General features: G+C 42.5%; 1 long non-coding RNA gene across 1 annotated transcript in view; it reads left to right on the top strand.

Moving 5' to 3' along the window:
- The first annotated feature begins 340 nt into the window (after positions 1 to 340).
- Positions 341 to 14,781, top strand: part of LOC139706850 (uncharacterized) — a 34,077-nt gene continuing 19,636 nt past the window's right edge. Inside the window, exons 1-2 of the long non-coding RNA XR_011708490.1 lie at positions 341 to 664; positions 3,086 to 3,250. This is a non-coding gene — a long non-coding RNA (uncharacterized lncRNA). The remainder of the gene's footprint in view (positions 665 to 3,085; positions 3,251 to 14,781) is intronic.

Here is a 14,781-nt window from a genome sequence, read left to right as displayed (position 1 = left end):
GGACGTTCGACGCGGCCGCTCCTCCACCCAGCACCAGGGGAGCCCCATCTTCAAACTGCAAAATCAAAGGCGTTCAGGAGACCGTGCGTCCTCCCCTTTACCCCGCACCCTAGACTCCTCAGAGCCCGACCGCGCGAGAAACTACCTTCAAGGCCTGTCCCGCGGCGGCCACGGCCGGGGTCAGTCCTGGGAGCCAGGCTCAACAGAACCGCAACGCTCGGGCGCCACCTTGCGTCCATTCCTCCGATCCCGGGGCGGCCGTGGAAACCACATTTCCCAGCGTGCCTAGCGCTCCCGCGCAGGCGCAAAGAGCGTCTTATAGTTTCCATGGGAACCTCGTCCCTGGAGTCCGGGCCGCGCAAGTCTGAGTTGGGGTAGGGTGTTGCTCCTGCGAAGGTGCACTGGAGCTAGGACCGGTCTGCAGACCATTGATGGGCATAGTGGGGCGCTTGAGGGAGCGAGGCCAGTCCTGCCCTGCTTTCCGGAACCATCCCTCCCGTATTCGTCCGGGCGTCCTGGCGTCCGCGGGCTCCTGGGGCCTCTGCGTTCTGAGGTGCAGGGGCCTGGGTCGGTCCGCGTCGGGCTTGGCTCGCGCCGGCGCAGCGCAACTGCCCCAGCGCCAGGGCTGGTCACCTCCTTCCGAGGGCCTGCGCGCCGACGGCAGGTACTACTGAAGCGCGGGCCCGGGCGCGGGCGGCCGGCGGGGGTGGCTCGCGCCGCGTGAGCACGTGGAGGTAGCGTCCGGCAGGCGTCCAAGGCGCCTGGGGCTGGAACCCTCTCTGTGGTGGGTGGTCGCGGGACTCCCAGCCCGTCTGGGTTTCAGTGCCACTCCCGCGTTACCCGCCTCCCGGCAGGTAAAATTGGACTTGGACCGAAATCCTCAGATCCATTGCGATGCTCTCGCAGAGCAGCCCCTGGCGCCGTGTGGCCCAGAGGAAAGAAAACTCCTTTATCTTGCCGAGCCCAGGTTCACCTCTCTGTAAAATAAGGGCTTGAAACAGATGAACCCCAGGGTATCTTCTAGTGGGCGATACTTTACCCCATGGTGGGTTCATTGCTCCTCACTGAGCACCATGTGCAAGAAGAAAGGGAACTAGGTTGGTTTGAGAAAGAATCTCACCTTGGGACGCGGAGTCAGAGAAACTTGTGCTTGGTTGCTGTTACACCTCTTGAGACTCATGAGGACATGTGTGTAACAGGGGATCATGACAGTAGCACCTCTGGTTTTGAAGGATTAAACTAGATAATGCACATGCCTTTTTTAGCCCAGCATTTGCAGATAGTAAGCATTATCCCAAGTCTCGGATTTCTAATATTCTTAAAGCATCCACTAGCTCTTTTCCTAATTTCTGAAGTCGTTTTCTTATTTCTGGGCAAATCCATTCTTCTAGGCAGGATGGTTTTATGGGCTGATTCTGGTGGGGGAAGCTAGAGTCTTCTTTACCCACGTTTGGATGTTCAAGGCCAGTGTATCTGCTCCTTCAGTGGTAGTCTAGTTTTTATCATTACCACACCACATAGTATCTAGGGAGGACACAAGGCCCAACAACACATAGTGGGGAAGATTCTTTCCTTCCTTAAGATTTGTAGAGCATGTGAGCACTTACATGTTATGAAGCAAACTATTTCCTGGGCACTTTTTGAGCACTTATTATGTACCTGGCACTATTCAGGGGGTACTCTGAGGGATACAATGATGTATAAGAAAATCTTTGCCCTCAAGAAACATAAGTTCTTGTGGGGGAAATCTGTTATGTGTACAGACACACATAATTGAAGTTGAAAGTGGTGTATCATAAGAGAGGTACAGGTAGCCGGGTGCAATAGTGCACGCCTGTAATCTCAGTGATTTGGGAGGCTGAAGCAGGAGGATTGCAAGTTCAAAGCCAGCCTCAGCAACTTAGCGAGGCCCTAAGCAATTTACCAAGAACTTGTCGCAAAATAAAACATAAAAAGGGCTGAGAATGTGGCTCAATGGTTAAAAACCCCTGGGTTCAATCCCTGGTACAAAATTGAATAAATAAATAAATAAATAAATAAGGGAGGTGGGATACAGGTAACCATGCTATGGAGACTTAGAGACCAGAGACTTCTGCTGCGTGTGAGCCTCCTAAAGCATGTGGAAAGTGTGCATAAACCAAGAAGTAGGGAAGAGATATTCTGCACACCCTTCCCACAGCTTTGAGGCACACAGAGGAGAAATGTCTGTAGCCCTGACTAGAAGGTAGGGGTTAGGTTTTGGTCAGTGTTTTACCACTGCTTGACATGTGGTTGGCACATAGCACGTAACAATGAATTTATAGAGGCTGTGAGTTTCCTATAGAGAGGACCAGACTGGAGTGTTGGTATTACCCTGGGCCTCTAATTAGACTTACATTCCTCTTACAGCCACTCCAGTAAGGGAAGAATTCAAATGGGCTAATGATTATAGAGCAAGGGCCTGATTTTTGTCATGTTTAGTATAATACCAGCCAACTGAGAGCCCAGTGGACAAGGTTTCAAAGAGACAGGAAGGTCTGTGAGCCTCTTTTCCTGGAACTGAGGTGAGGAGTTGGAAGGAGAGGAAGCAGGGCCTAGGATCATGCAGCGGTCTTGAGGACCAGTTCAGATATTCCTTTGGCTCTTGTGCCCATCTTTGGCTCTGTTTTTCTATGGCTCACTTTCTCTCCTATCGGTGACCCACCTGCTAGTGGGAAACTAGGACCACCATGCCAGCAGATTACCAAGGCCTGCAGGTGCTGCAAAGGAACAAAGTTGGCTTTAGCAACTCCATCTTCAGGCTGATTTCTGGGGCCTTGTCTTCAGTCCTTCCCAGAAGCTACCACTACAGTAAATCCCTCAGAGACAGATACCCAGTGACCCACAGGGACGAGGCCTACCTCAGGACTTAGATGGAGGTGTCTCTTGAGGGCACAAGTTGAGAAGATTGACAGGGAATTGATTCAAGGACAGGGCCTATTTAACTCATTAAAGGCCTTAATCACCCAGGAATCCTGTGTGGCTCAGCAGATAGGGGGAGAGTAAGTAGGTACAACCAGATAGGGGGTAAAGCACAACTGACCACTTTTTTTTTTTTTTGCTCTAGATATGGGATGGCGCAGGACTCTAAGAGGCCAAAAGTGCTCCTTTTTCTGGAGACAGGAGCCAAGGTGAATTTGTATCCTCCTTGTGACAGCCTTTGCTCATACTCAGAGCCCTGCTCTGCTATTCATCCTGCCTCTGCAGTTTGCTCCCACTCCACTGGCTGTAGGTGAGTTCCTGCAGGGCATGTTATGATTTCTTTGCAGATAAAAGTCATGGAAAGCATAGTAACTCCAGGCCTGGTGCTTGAGAGGAAGTCATGACAGCTCAGTGTCCACCACAGATGCCTTGTCAGCTGGCTATAGGGACATGATGGTCCTTTACATTTACAAAGCACTGTCACTTATATAGGATCTCATTTGATCTCAGCAACATCAGACAGTCTCGTAATATGACTTTTACTTTTTGGTGTAGTATTGGGGGTTGAACCCAGAGGTGCTTTACCACTGAGCCAATCCTTTTTATTTTTTATTTTGAGAAAGAACCTCACTAAGTTGCCCAGACTGGCCTTCAACTTATCATTCTCTTGCCTCAGCCTCCTGAGTAGCTAGGATTATAGATGTGTGCCACCACACTTGATTATATGACTTACTCTTCTATATGAGTTCTTAGGTTATAAGCCAAAGGTGCTAAATGATGGCATTGGGACCAGTGATCTAAAGCCTCTGTTATTGCTGAGAGGATGCCCTCTTCCCACTGGGGAGGCCATGGTCCTTGTCTCCCTGAAACTGGACCGACACCTTCCTTCTTCCTTGTTTCAACCAAAAGTATCAAGTCTATTTTCCTCAGCTTTGTAGCCCAGCTCAGCATCTCTTTGTCATGAGACAGATTAAGAGGTCTCATTCTCTCTCTCTTTTTTTGATCTTGGGGATTGAACCAGAGGCATTTTACCATTGAGCTACATCTCCAGCCTTTTCTGTTTTGTATTTTAAGACAGGGTCTCACTAAGTTCTTAGGGCCTCACTAAATTACTGAGGTTGGCCTCAAATTTATAATCCTCCTGCCTCAGCATCCCACGTTGCTAGGATTACAGGTATGTAGCACCATGCTTGGCAAGGAGGAGCCTTATTAAGCCCTTGCTAGAAGGCACTTGTTCTCATGGTGGTAGATCTCATCTGTGAGCTGGTGCTCCTTCTCTTGGCTTTGCAAGGTTTGTTTTTTCCCATATAGGCACCCTGGATAGCTGGGATGCTTGAGGGGATTCTGAGTCTGGCCTAAAGGACCCAGAGTAGGAAAGCTCTTCCCCTACTGCATGGGGAGGGAAGTTATCAAGAACCTGCCTGGTTTGAGATTGGCCTGGGTGATAATGCCACACCCCACACCACTGGCACTCCTGGCAGATCTCAGTGAGTCACGAGGTTTAGGTGGGGAGGTGGCAGGAAGGGCACAAGGAGGTGCAAGCTGAGGCTAAAGTAGGTTCTGTCTGCTGTCCTAACTCAAGCCAGAGATAGCTGTGGAGGTAGGTTTGGGTGAAGGAGGCTGGAGTGAAGAGGGATCTGATTATATACGTCCCATGTGGTTAATCTTTGTTTGGCCTGCAGAGGCTTGCTAGTAGGCAGTTTTGCCCTGGGACAGCAGCTGACCGTCTCCCCAGGCAGCATATCTCAGTTGGATGGACTGACTCCTGCCAGCATTGGTCTTCAGGAGACCTTCTCTACACCCTTCCCTTCATTGGTGGCTCAGCTAGATGCCTCCTATAGCTCTGTCCACAGTCTAATGATCTTATCATCCCAAAGCTGAACTGAACTCTGCCTCCTCAGAAGGTCCACATTGCTGCTGACCTGAAGCTGTCTTCAGCACAAAAATGGGACATTGGGAGTGAGGCTGAGTGCCTTGTGGGCAAATAAGAAGTTTGATTGCAACAGATGGATTTATTTTGGGGTTCGTGGGATGCCTGAGCTGATAAGCGGAGATTCTTCCACCCAGGTACTGCTGAGCCTACTGTGTGGTGGGTGGAGCTGGCCCAGAGCAAGGCTTTTCTGTATGAGATCCGAGTTCTTAGGTTATGAGCACAGTCTGCCCACAGTCCTCACTGGCTCACCCCACCATCCTGTTCCAGCCTCACATTTCACCTCAGCCCTGTTCAGTCATTTCTTCCCTCTCTCCCTCCCTCCTTCCCTCTAGGCAGGGCCAGCTACCTCTGCTGACTACAGGGGCATAGGCCCTTGCCTGGCTTCTGCACCTCCGCCTCCTAGGAGTGTCCAGGTGGGCTTGCACACTACAGGACTTGTGTGCCTGGGCAGATTCTCTGATTCCTCTCCTTTTATAAAGGAGAAAGGACTCAGTAAGAGAGGAGGGTGAGGAAGGAAGAGTAGGAATCACGTGAAGGTGAAGTAGGAAGGAACTAGGTTGAAAGGACACCAATCACAGAACTGAAGGCATCAGGAGGTTGATTATCTGTGGGCTTCATGGTCTGAGAGTGGCTTGTGGGGCCCGGTGAGGCTGGTCTGAAGGAGAAGCTGTCCTTGGAAGGAGAATTCTGTTGCTGGTTGGAGCGCTTTTGGAGTCTGAGGGACTATGAAGGATTCATTTGCAAGAAGGCTAGGAGAGGACCAAACTCATTCTCTTTCCTTCCACTCTGGAGCTCCTAACAGGCCCTCCTGCTGACTCTTCTGTTCCTCTGTCCCTTACAACCAGGAGTGAACCTCCAGGTGATAACTCACTTTCCACCTTAATCAGTCATCAGATTCTCCAGGGCCTTTGTCCCCACTCCTCACCTTACCCCAGTCCCTGCTCCAGGGCTGCCCTGCTGTAATAGTGTCATGCTGGATTAATCTTTCGGCAGTATTACTTGACTTCACCAATTGCTCCTAAACCTTCAGGTGTACTACAGGCTGCTTTCGATGAGGGCCTTTCCCAATCTGGGCCTAGCCTGCCTTGCCTTTCTTGTCTTTAACTCCCAGGACGACTCAGTTCATATCTGTCTCCTACTTTGATCAAACTAGACCACCTATCACTCCTTGAAAACACTTTTCCCACCTCTTCACTTTTTGTATGCTTCTCTCTATAGCTGATTCAGCATTGATCTCTCCATCCAAAAAGTATTTATAGGACACTTCTTTTTTTTTTTTTTGAGGAATTTCTGATCTACAGAGAGGTTCAAAGACTAGTCCTGTGAAACTTATACCCTACATGTTGTTGTTGTTGCACATTTCTTTCTTTTCTCTTTTTCTGGACCCACTGAAAGTGAGTTACAAGCATTAAGACACTTCCTTCCTAAATATTTTGACCCATATCTCCTAGTAATAAGAACATTGTCCTACCTACCCAGAATATCCTTTTAAAATAAAGAGAATTCTGGTAAAATAAACATAATACAAAATCTACAGTTTTGCCAAATTTTTTTTTACCAATTGTGCATGAAGTATATTCACAATATTATGCAACCAATGTTACTATTTGTTTCTAGAATTTTTTCATCATCACAAAGAGAAACTACAAATTAAATAATAGCTGCCCGTTTTTTTCCCAGCAGCCTTTATTCTACTTCCTGTCTGTGAATTTGCCTCTTCATCTACTTAATGTAATTGAAAGCAGACCTTACTTGTGCTTTTTGTGTGTGGCTTATTTCACTTAGTATAGTGTTTTCAAGGTGCACCCAGGTTGTACCATGTATCAGAATTTCATTCCTTTTTAATACTGAGTAATATTCTCTTTGTGGACATAACACACTTAATGCATTCATATGTTGATAGACATTTGGATTGTTTTAACCTTTGGCTGTTGTGAATAATGCTGCTTTAAACATAGATTTACATCTTTTTGGGTGCCTGCTTTCAGTTCATCTGGGTGCTTCCCTAAGAGTGGAATTGCTAGACTATATGGTAATTCTGTTGAATTTTTTGAGGAACTGACAAACTATTTTCCATAGCCACCAAGACATAATGATGCATTTTTAAAGTTATTTCATTAATTTAATTTTTGCAATAGTGGTAATTGAACCTAGAGGCGCTCTACCACTGAGCTACATGACCAGTCCTATTTATTTGTTTGTTTATTTATTTATTTATTTATTTTTTAAAGAGAGAGAGATAATTTTTTTTTAATATTTGTTTTTTAGTTTTCGGCGGACACGACATCTTTGTTTGTATGTGGTGCTGAGGATTGAACCCGGGCCGCACGCATGCCACATCCCCAGCCCTATTATTTTAATTTTTAAAAAATGCTGGGGATAGAACTCAGGGCCTCACACATAGTAGGCAAGTGCTGTTCCACTGAGCTACATCCCCAGCCCTGCTTATTTTTTATTTTAAGACAGGGTCTCTGTAAGTTGCTGAGTCTGTCCCCGAATTTCCAATCGTTCAGCTCCAGCCTCCGAGTCACTGTGATGACATGTGTGATACAATTTTATTATCCAGACTATAGAACAAAATTGTGTTTCTCTAAATGGCCCTTAATTTTACATTGCAGCTTTTTTTAAAACTTTGATTCAGAATCCAATCAGAGATCTCAGATTATTTTGATTGTCCTGTCCCTGGGTTTGATCACTAGCACCACAAAACAAACAAACAACAACAAAACCCCTGGACTCCCTGCGTCTTTGTTTTCCATGGTGTTGACATTTTTAAGACTCCAACTAGTTGTTTTATAGATTATCTCTCAATTTGTGTTCATCTGAATGTTTCCTAATGGGTAAATAAGGTTGAGCCTTTTTGCCTACAATACCACATAGGAATAGAATATAACAGGTTCTTCCCTTTGTTGCATTATTTTAGTCAGAGAATGTTGCTTTATGCTATTGTTAGTGATATTAATTTTAACTACTGAGTTAAGATTGTGTTTGTGGGGCTGGGGATGTGGCTCAAGCGGAAGCGCGCTCGCCTGGCATGCGTGCGGCCGGCCCAGGTTCAATCCTCAGCACCACATACAAACAAAGATGTTGTGTCCGCCGAAAACTAAAAAATAATACATATTAAAAATTCTCTCTCTTTAAAAAAAAAAAAAAAGATTGTGTTTGTGGGGATTGGGGTTGTAGCTCAGTGGTAGAGCACTTGCCTAGCATGTGTGAGGGACTGGGTTTGATTCTCGGCACCACAAATAAATAAAATAAAGGTAAAAGCTAAGAAAAGATGGCATTATGTTTAAAAACAAAAAGGATTGTGTCTGTGAGAACTCTTCATTTTCAAGGGACTCCTGTTCCCTTGTAATATTTAGTAATTTGTTGGATGGTAGTTTGAGACCATGTGAATCTCCTGTTCCCCAACAATCTATCAACCATCGACTTTATTTCTATTTATTTATTTATTTATTTTTCCAGTGTTAGGAATGGAACCCGGGATTTCATGCATGCTAGGCAAGTCTTCTACCACTGAGCTATAACTCCAACGCTTCAACCACTGATTTTAGCATCAAATGATAGTATTTACATAAATTATTTACTTCGTTGTATTGTTTAAATTTTGTCATTCTTGGGGCTGGGATTATGGCTCAGAGGTAGATCGCTTGCCTAGCATATGTGAGGCACTGGGTTCAATTCTCAGCACCACATAAAAATAAATAAAAGAAAGGTCCATTGACAACTAAAAAATATTTTTAAAAAATTATGTCATTCTTTCCCCTCAGCAATTCAGTGAGAACCTGTCTCAAAAGAATTTTAAAAAGGGCTGTGGATGTGGCTCAGTGGTAAAGCACCCCTGGGTTAATTCCTCAGTACCAAAAGAAAGAAAGAAAGGGGTGGGGAGAGGAAATAAGTCATAATTTTATTATGCATTTAATATAATAAGATGTTATTATTCAGTAAAAAAGAATTTTCCCTTGTCCTCTTTTTCAGTATTACTATAAGAGTCATCTGTTCTGTTTTTGTTCAGTGTGCCATGTCATTGCAATCATTGTGTGTGTGTGTGTGTTTGTGGGTGTGTGTGTGTGTGTGTTTTGCTGAGAACTGAACCAGGGGTGCTCTGTCACTGAGCTACATCTCTGTTTTTTATTCTGTTTTGAGTCTGCATCTTGCTAAATAGTTGAGTTTGGCCTCTAACTTGAGATCCTTCTTCCTCAGCTTCTCAGATTGCTGGGATTACACATGTGGTTACCCAGCTCATTCTTTTTCTTTTCTTTTTTTTAATATTTATTTTTTAGTTGTACACAATACCTTTATTTTGTTTATTTATTGTTATGTGGTGCTGAGGATCTTGCACATGCTAGGCGAGTGCTCTACCGCTGAGCCACAACCCCAGTCCTTCTTTTTATTAAAAAACATTTATTTTTTAGTTGTAGTTGGACCCAATACCTTTATTCTCTTTATTTATTTTTATGTGGTGCTGAGGATCAAACCCAGGGCCTTGCACATGCTAAGCAAGTGCTCTACTGCTGAGCCACAACGCCAGCCCCTCTTTTTCTTTTTAATATTTATTTTTTAGTTGTAGTTGAACACAATACCTTTATTTATTTATTTTTGTGTGGTGCTGAGGATCTAACTCAGGGCCTTGCATGTGCTAGGTGAACACTCTACTGCTGAGTCGCAACCCCAGCCCTCATTATTCTTTTTGATGGTCAAATTTTCTTATACCTGGCCAATAAGGGCTCCTTTAAGCTGGCCTTAGGTCTTTTTGTCATGTTCCTGTTAATCTTTGAGCACTTTGTTTTTTTCCATCACAGCATAATATACCTTATATTTTTCTTGACCCATATCAGTCTTTCATCCAAAGATCCCTAGTTTCTTTAAGTGGGAAAAGATATTTAGAAACTAAGATGCAGACTGCTGTGTATGTTCATTTGCAGCTAGGGTTTTATTGCTTCCTTTATGATGGGCAGAAAATGAAAAAAAAGAAAAACTCTTTGTTTTTGTTTTACTTTTTTCATTTTTGGTACCAGGGATTGAACCCAGGGGCTTAACTACTGAACCACATTTGTAGCCCTTTTTATGTATTTATTTATTTAGGGTTTTACTCCCTAAGTTGCTGATAACTTGAACTTGCAGTCCTATCTCAGCCTCCTGAGTTGCTGGGATTACAGGTGTGTTCCACCACGCCCAGCTGAAAAACAAGTTTTTTTAATTGTTGACTTTTAGGACATCTGCTCCTGACCATGTCACAGCCCTTGCACTGTAAACACTATAAAACCGGGTGAAATATACAGGGGAATTATTATTAATTTTCGACAACAGGCAGGACTAATTACTGAAAGAAGAAAAGAACTGGAGTCCCACATTAATTGTGGCCCTGAACTTCTGCCTGGGGACAATTTGCTGACCATAGTCCAGAGGTGAGATCACAAAGAACACAACAGTTCTGTTGAGTTGGTAAGACAGAGCTCAGTAATGAGGGCTACTGAAGTAGGTGGGAATTGCAAATCAAAGGCCTGGAGAGATGAGTCCTAAGCAGAAGCTTTATGAGACTGGCAGGGAATTGCTGCTGCTGTGGATTTGAGAGTAGGATAGAGACACTAAAGGTCACACAGTGCTGGGAGAATTTATGTTCTGTCTTAGCCAGAGTGGAAATTCCTCATTTAAATCCTGACATTGAGCTGGGACACCAGAAAGTCCATATCATAGGAGCAGGCACCATAGCTCAACCCTGTGGCACACACCTGTAATCCCAGTTACTTGAGAGGCTAAGGAAGAGGATCACAAGTTTGAGGACACCAGGCAGATTAAGCAAGACCCTGTCTTAAAATAAAAATTAAAAAGATCTGGGGGTGTAGCTCAGTTTCAGAGCAATTGCTTAGCAAATACAAGGCCCTGAGTTTGATCTCCAGCACTGCAGTAGTATGAGAATGAATGAATGAATGCATGAATGAATGAATGAATCAAACAAACCATGACTAGAGCAGGGGCAGTCAAACTAGAGCTGGCCCAAATATGGCTCATCATGGGCCAAATTCAGGCCTGTGTATTTGCTTACATTTTGTCTGACTGCTTATACACTATAGTGGCAGACCATATGGCCTGAGAAACTGAAAATCATTTACTAATTGGCTCTTTACAGAGGTCACTAACCCCTTCCATAATGTGAGAGTTATTCTGAATAGACTTAAGACAAAGTCTTAAAAATAAAATCAAGGAGAATTACTAGACATGAATTGCCTACCAGAGCAAAACTCAATGTTCTTTAAAAGAAAGTATTATCTAGACAACTCCAGCTATAATAATAAAATTACTAGTTATTCAAGGAAAGAGGAAAATGTGACCCTTAATCAAGAAAAAAAAAAAAAAAAGCAATCAATGGAAATATATCCTGAGATTTCCCAGATATTGAAATTAGTGGACAAGGTTGTTTAAAGTAGCTACTGTAAATATGTTTAAGGGCTTAAAGGAAAATAGGGTGGTCTTATAGGGAATCTCAGAAGAGAAATTGAAACTATGAACAGTAACTGAAAAATTCCAGTATTGAAAAGGACAATATCTGAAATGAAAATCCATTGAAAGGACTTGAAAGGAGATTGGAGAAGGCTTGGCAGAAGAAAGGGCCATGAACAGTGGAATCTCACCTTCAAAGTATTGACAGAAAAAGAATTTCAATCTACAATTCTATGTCCAATGAAAATATTTTTCAAGATAAAGAGAAATACATTTTCAGAAAACTTAAAAAGAAAATTTGTTTTCAGCAGACCCACCCTATGAGATATACAAAGGAAGTTATTTAGGCTGGAAAGAAATTTGAAAAGTGGATCTACTGGAAGTAATGAAGAGCCACAGAAATGATACTATCTGGATAAAAATTATAGTTTTTTTTTTTAATTTTTAGATGTTGATGGGCCTTTATTTTATTCACTTATTTGTATGCAGTACTGAGAACTGAACCCAGTGCCTCTCATATGCTAGACAAGAGCTCTACCACTGAGCCACAATTCCAGCCCCAAAAGAATAGTTTTATTTTCTACTCTTTTCTCACAGGAGGCAAATGACTGTTTACAGCAAAACCACTACTATTGTAAGATACAGTTCATGATATATGGAAGAGTAAAATATATAAAATAGCACAGAATGGGGAGTAAATAAAATTATATGTTATTTTTATATTTGTGAAACACCAACAAGTTGCAGTTAGACTGGCAAATTAATGATATGTATCATAATTTCTAGAGCAACTATAATAAAAAGTGGTATAGCCGAAAAGCAAATAGAGGAAATCAAATGTAATACTAATTATACTCTATATTTTATATATTCAATATGTAATTTTATAATATGTTAACTAACAAATTATATGTAAACAAATTGTTTATAGTTCAGTTTCTCAAAATCAGGAAACAACAGAGGAAAAAAGCATATGGGACAAAGAAAAAACTCAAGCTGATAGACTTTGTTATGGGGTAAATTTGTCTCTCCTCAGAATGTGTGTAGTGCAGGAGGTGGAGTGCATGCTTAGCCTGCACAAATCCCTGGGTTCAGTCCTCAGCCTGCACACACAGAGAAAAGTATGTTAAAGAACTAACCTTCAGTACTTTGGAATGTGACTGTGTTTGGAGGTGGAGTCTTTACAGAGGTATTAAGTTAAAATTAGCTTATTAAAGTGAGCCCTAAATCCAAATGACTGATGCTCTCAAGAAAAGAGAAAATTTAAACACAGACATGTACAGAGGAAAGAGGATATAAAGATGGCAATTTATAGGTCAAAAAAGGAACTTTCGATTAGATCCTTTTTTTTCCTTTTAAGAGAGAGATAGAGAGAATTTTAATATTTATTTTTTAATTTTCAGCGGACACAACATCTTTGTTTGTATGTGGTGCTGAGGATCGAACCCGGGCCGCACGCATGCCAGGCGAGCGCGCTACCGCTTGAGCCACATCCCCAGCCCCTAGATCCTTTTCTTATGGACCCTCAAAAGGAATTAACCCTGCAAACAGATCTCATATTTCTAGCCTCCAGAATTGTAAGAATATTAATCTCTGTTGTTTAAGACACTTATCTGTGGTTCTTTGTTATGCAACCTGTCTTTGTTTGTTTTGTGCTTACCTGAAACTAATTTTGTGGAGTGGTACTGGAGGTTGAACCTAGTGGTGCATTACCACTGAGCTACATCCCAAGCCCTTTTTAATTTTTATTTTGAGACAGGGTCTTGTTAAGTTGCTGAGGGTCTCACAGAGTTGCTAAGACTGGCTTTTAATGTGCAATCTGCCTGCCTCAGCCTCACGAGTCACTGGAATTATAGGTGTACACCACTGTGCCCTGTAAGACATAGTAATTTACAGAGAACAGAAATTTATTTCATAGTTCTGGAGGCTAAGAAGTCCAAGATCAAGCCATCACAGCTTGTGAGGACCTTACTGTGTCTGCACATGGTAGAAGGTAGAAAGAAGTACAAGAGAGAATGAACTCCATGCTGTCACGTGGCAAAGGAGGAGAAGGACAAGAGTGTTGAATCCACTCTCACATCCACTCCTCTATATAGTGGCATTAATCCATCTGTGAGTGCAGTCTCGACCTGAAACCTCCTGAAGGCCCCTCCTGCCAACACTGTTGCATTGAAGATTAAGTTTCTTTCATGTGAATTTTGAGGGATACAGGGCTGGGGTTGTGTGGCTCAGTGGTAGAGTGCTTGCCTTATATGGGTGAGGCATTAGGTTTGATTCTCAGCACTGCATATAAATTAAAAAAAAAAAAAAAAAGATTTTGAGGGACACAAAGAATCTGTAGTACAACTCCAACAAACTAATGTAGACTTAAACCCAACCATGTTAATACTTCCTTTAAATATAAAGCCTGGGCTGGGGATGTGGCTCAAGCGGTAGCGCGCTCGCCTGGCATGCGTGCGGCCCGGGTTCGATCCTCAGCACCACATACAAACAAAGATGTTGTGTCTGCCGATAACTAAAAAATAAATATTAAAATTCTCTCTCTCTCTCTCTCTCCCCCCCTCTCCCTCTCCCTCTCCCTCTCTCCCTCTATCTTAAAAAAAAAAAAAAAAAAGGCAATACTTCTGGGTGTGAGCCTGAAGAGGATTGCTTTAAAAAAAAAAAAAAAAAATATATATATATATATATATATATATATATAAAGCCTACAATTTAATACTCCCATTAAAAGGGATTATTAGACAGTATTAAAAAGTCAAGATCCAGGCTGGAGGACTGGTTCATTGGTAGAATACTTGTCTACAACATATGACACCCTGGGTTCAATCCCTAGTACCCCTCCCACACATACAGAAATCAAAACTCACTATATATCTAAAAGAAACACTTTTAATGTACACAGAAAGTAAAATAATGTATCATGCAAATAGAATATATAAGAATTCTTGTTGGCTATATGAACATCAGACCAAGTAAACTTTAAGATAAAGAAAATTAGCAGAGATAAAGAGACATTTAGAAAAGGGTCAATTAAACAGAAAGATACAATCCTAATAACAAAGCTGCAAAAAATGACAAACTAAAGGGAAAAACAGATGCACAATTGTAGCCAGATATTTCAAAACCTCTCTAATCAGTAACTGAGACAACAATTAGACCAAAAAGCAGTACAATATAGAAAATCTGAACAGTATTTTCAACTATCGTGATATAATTGACAGTAAACATCTCCACCTAATAACTGCAGGATGAATATTTGTTTCAAGCACAGATGGAACATTAGCTTAATGTTTTAGTTTGTTTTCTGTTGCTATAATAGAACACCTGAGGGCCAGGTGTGGTAGTGCACACCTGTAATAACAGTGATTTGGGAGTCTGAGTCAGGAAGATCACAAGTTCAAGGCCAGCCTCAGCAATTTAGTGAGGCCCTAAGCAACTTAGTGAGAATTTGTTTCAAAATAAAGTAA

The sequence above is a fragment of the Marmota flaviventris genome, chromosome 9 (assembly GCF_047511675.1).
Source record: "Marmota flaviventris isolate mMarFla1 chromosome 9, mMarFla1.hap1, whole genome shotgun sequence".
Classification (NCBI taxonomy): Eukaryota; Metazoa; Chordata; class Mammalia; order Rodentia; family Sciuridae; genus Marmota; species Marmota flaviventris.
Note: the sequence above shows the minus strand (reverse complement) of the source record. Positions and strands in the feature narration are given on the sequence as shown.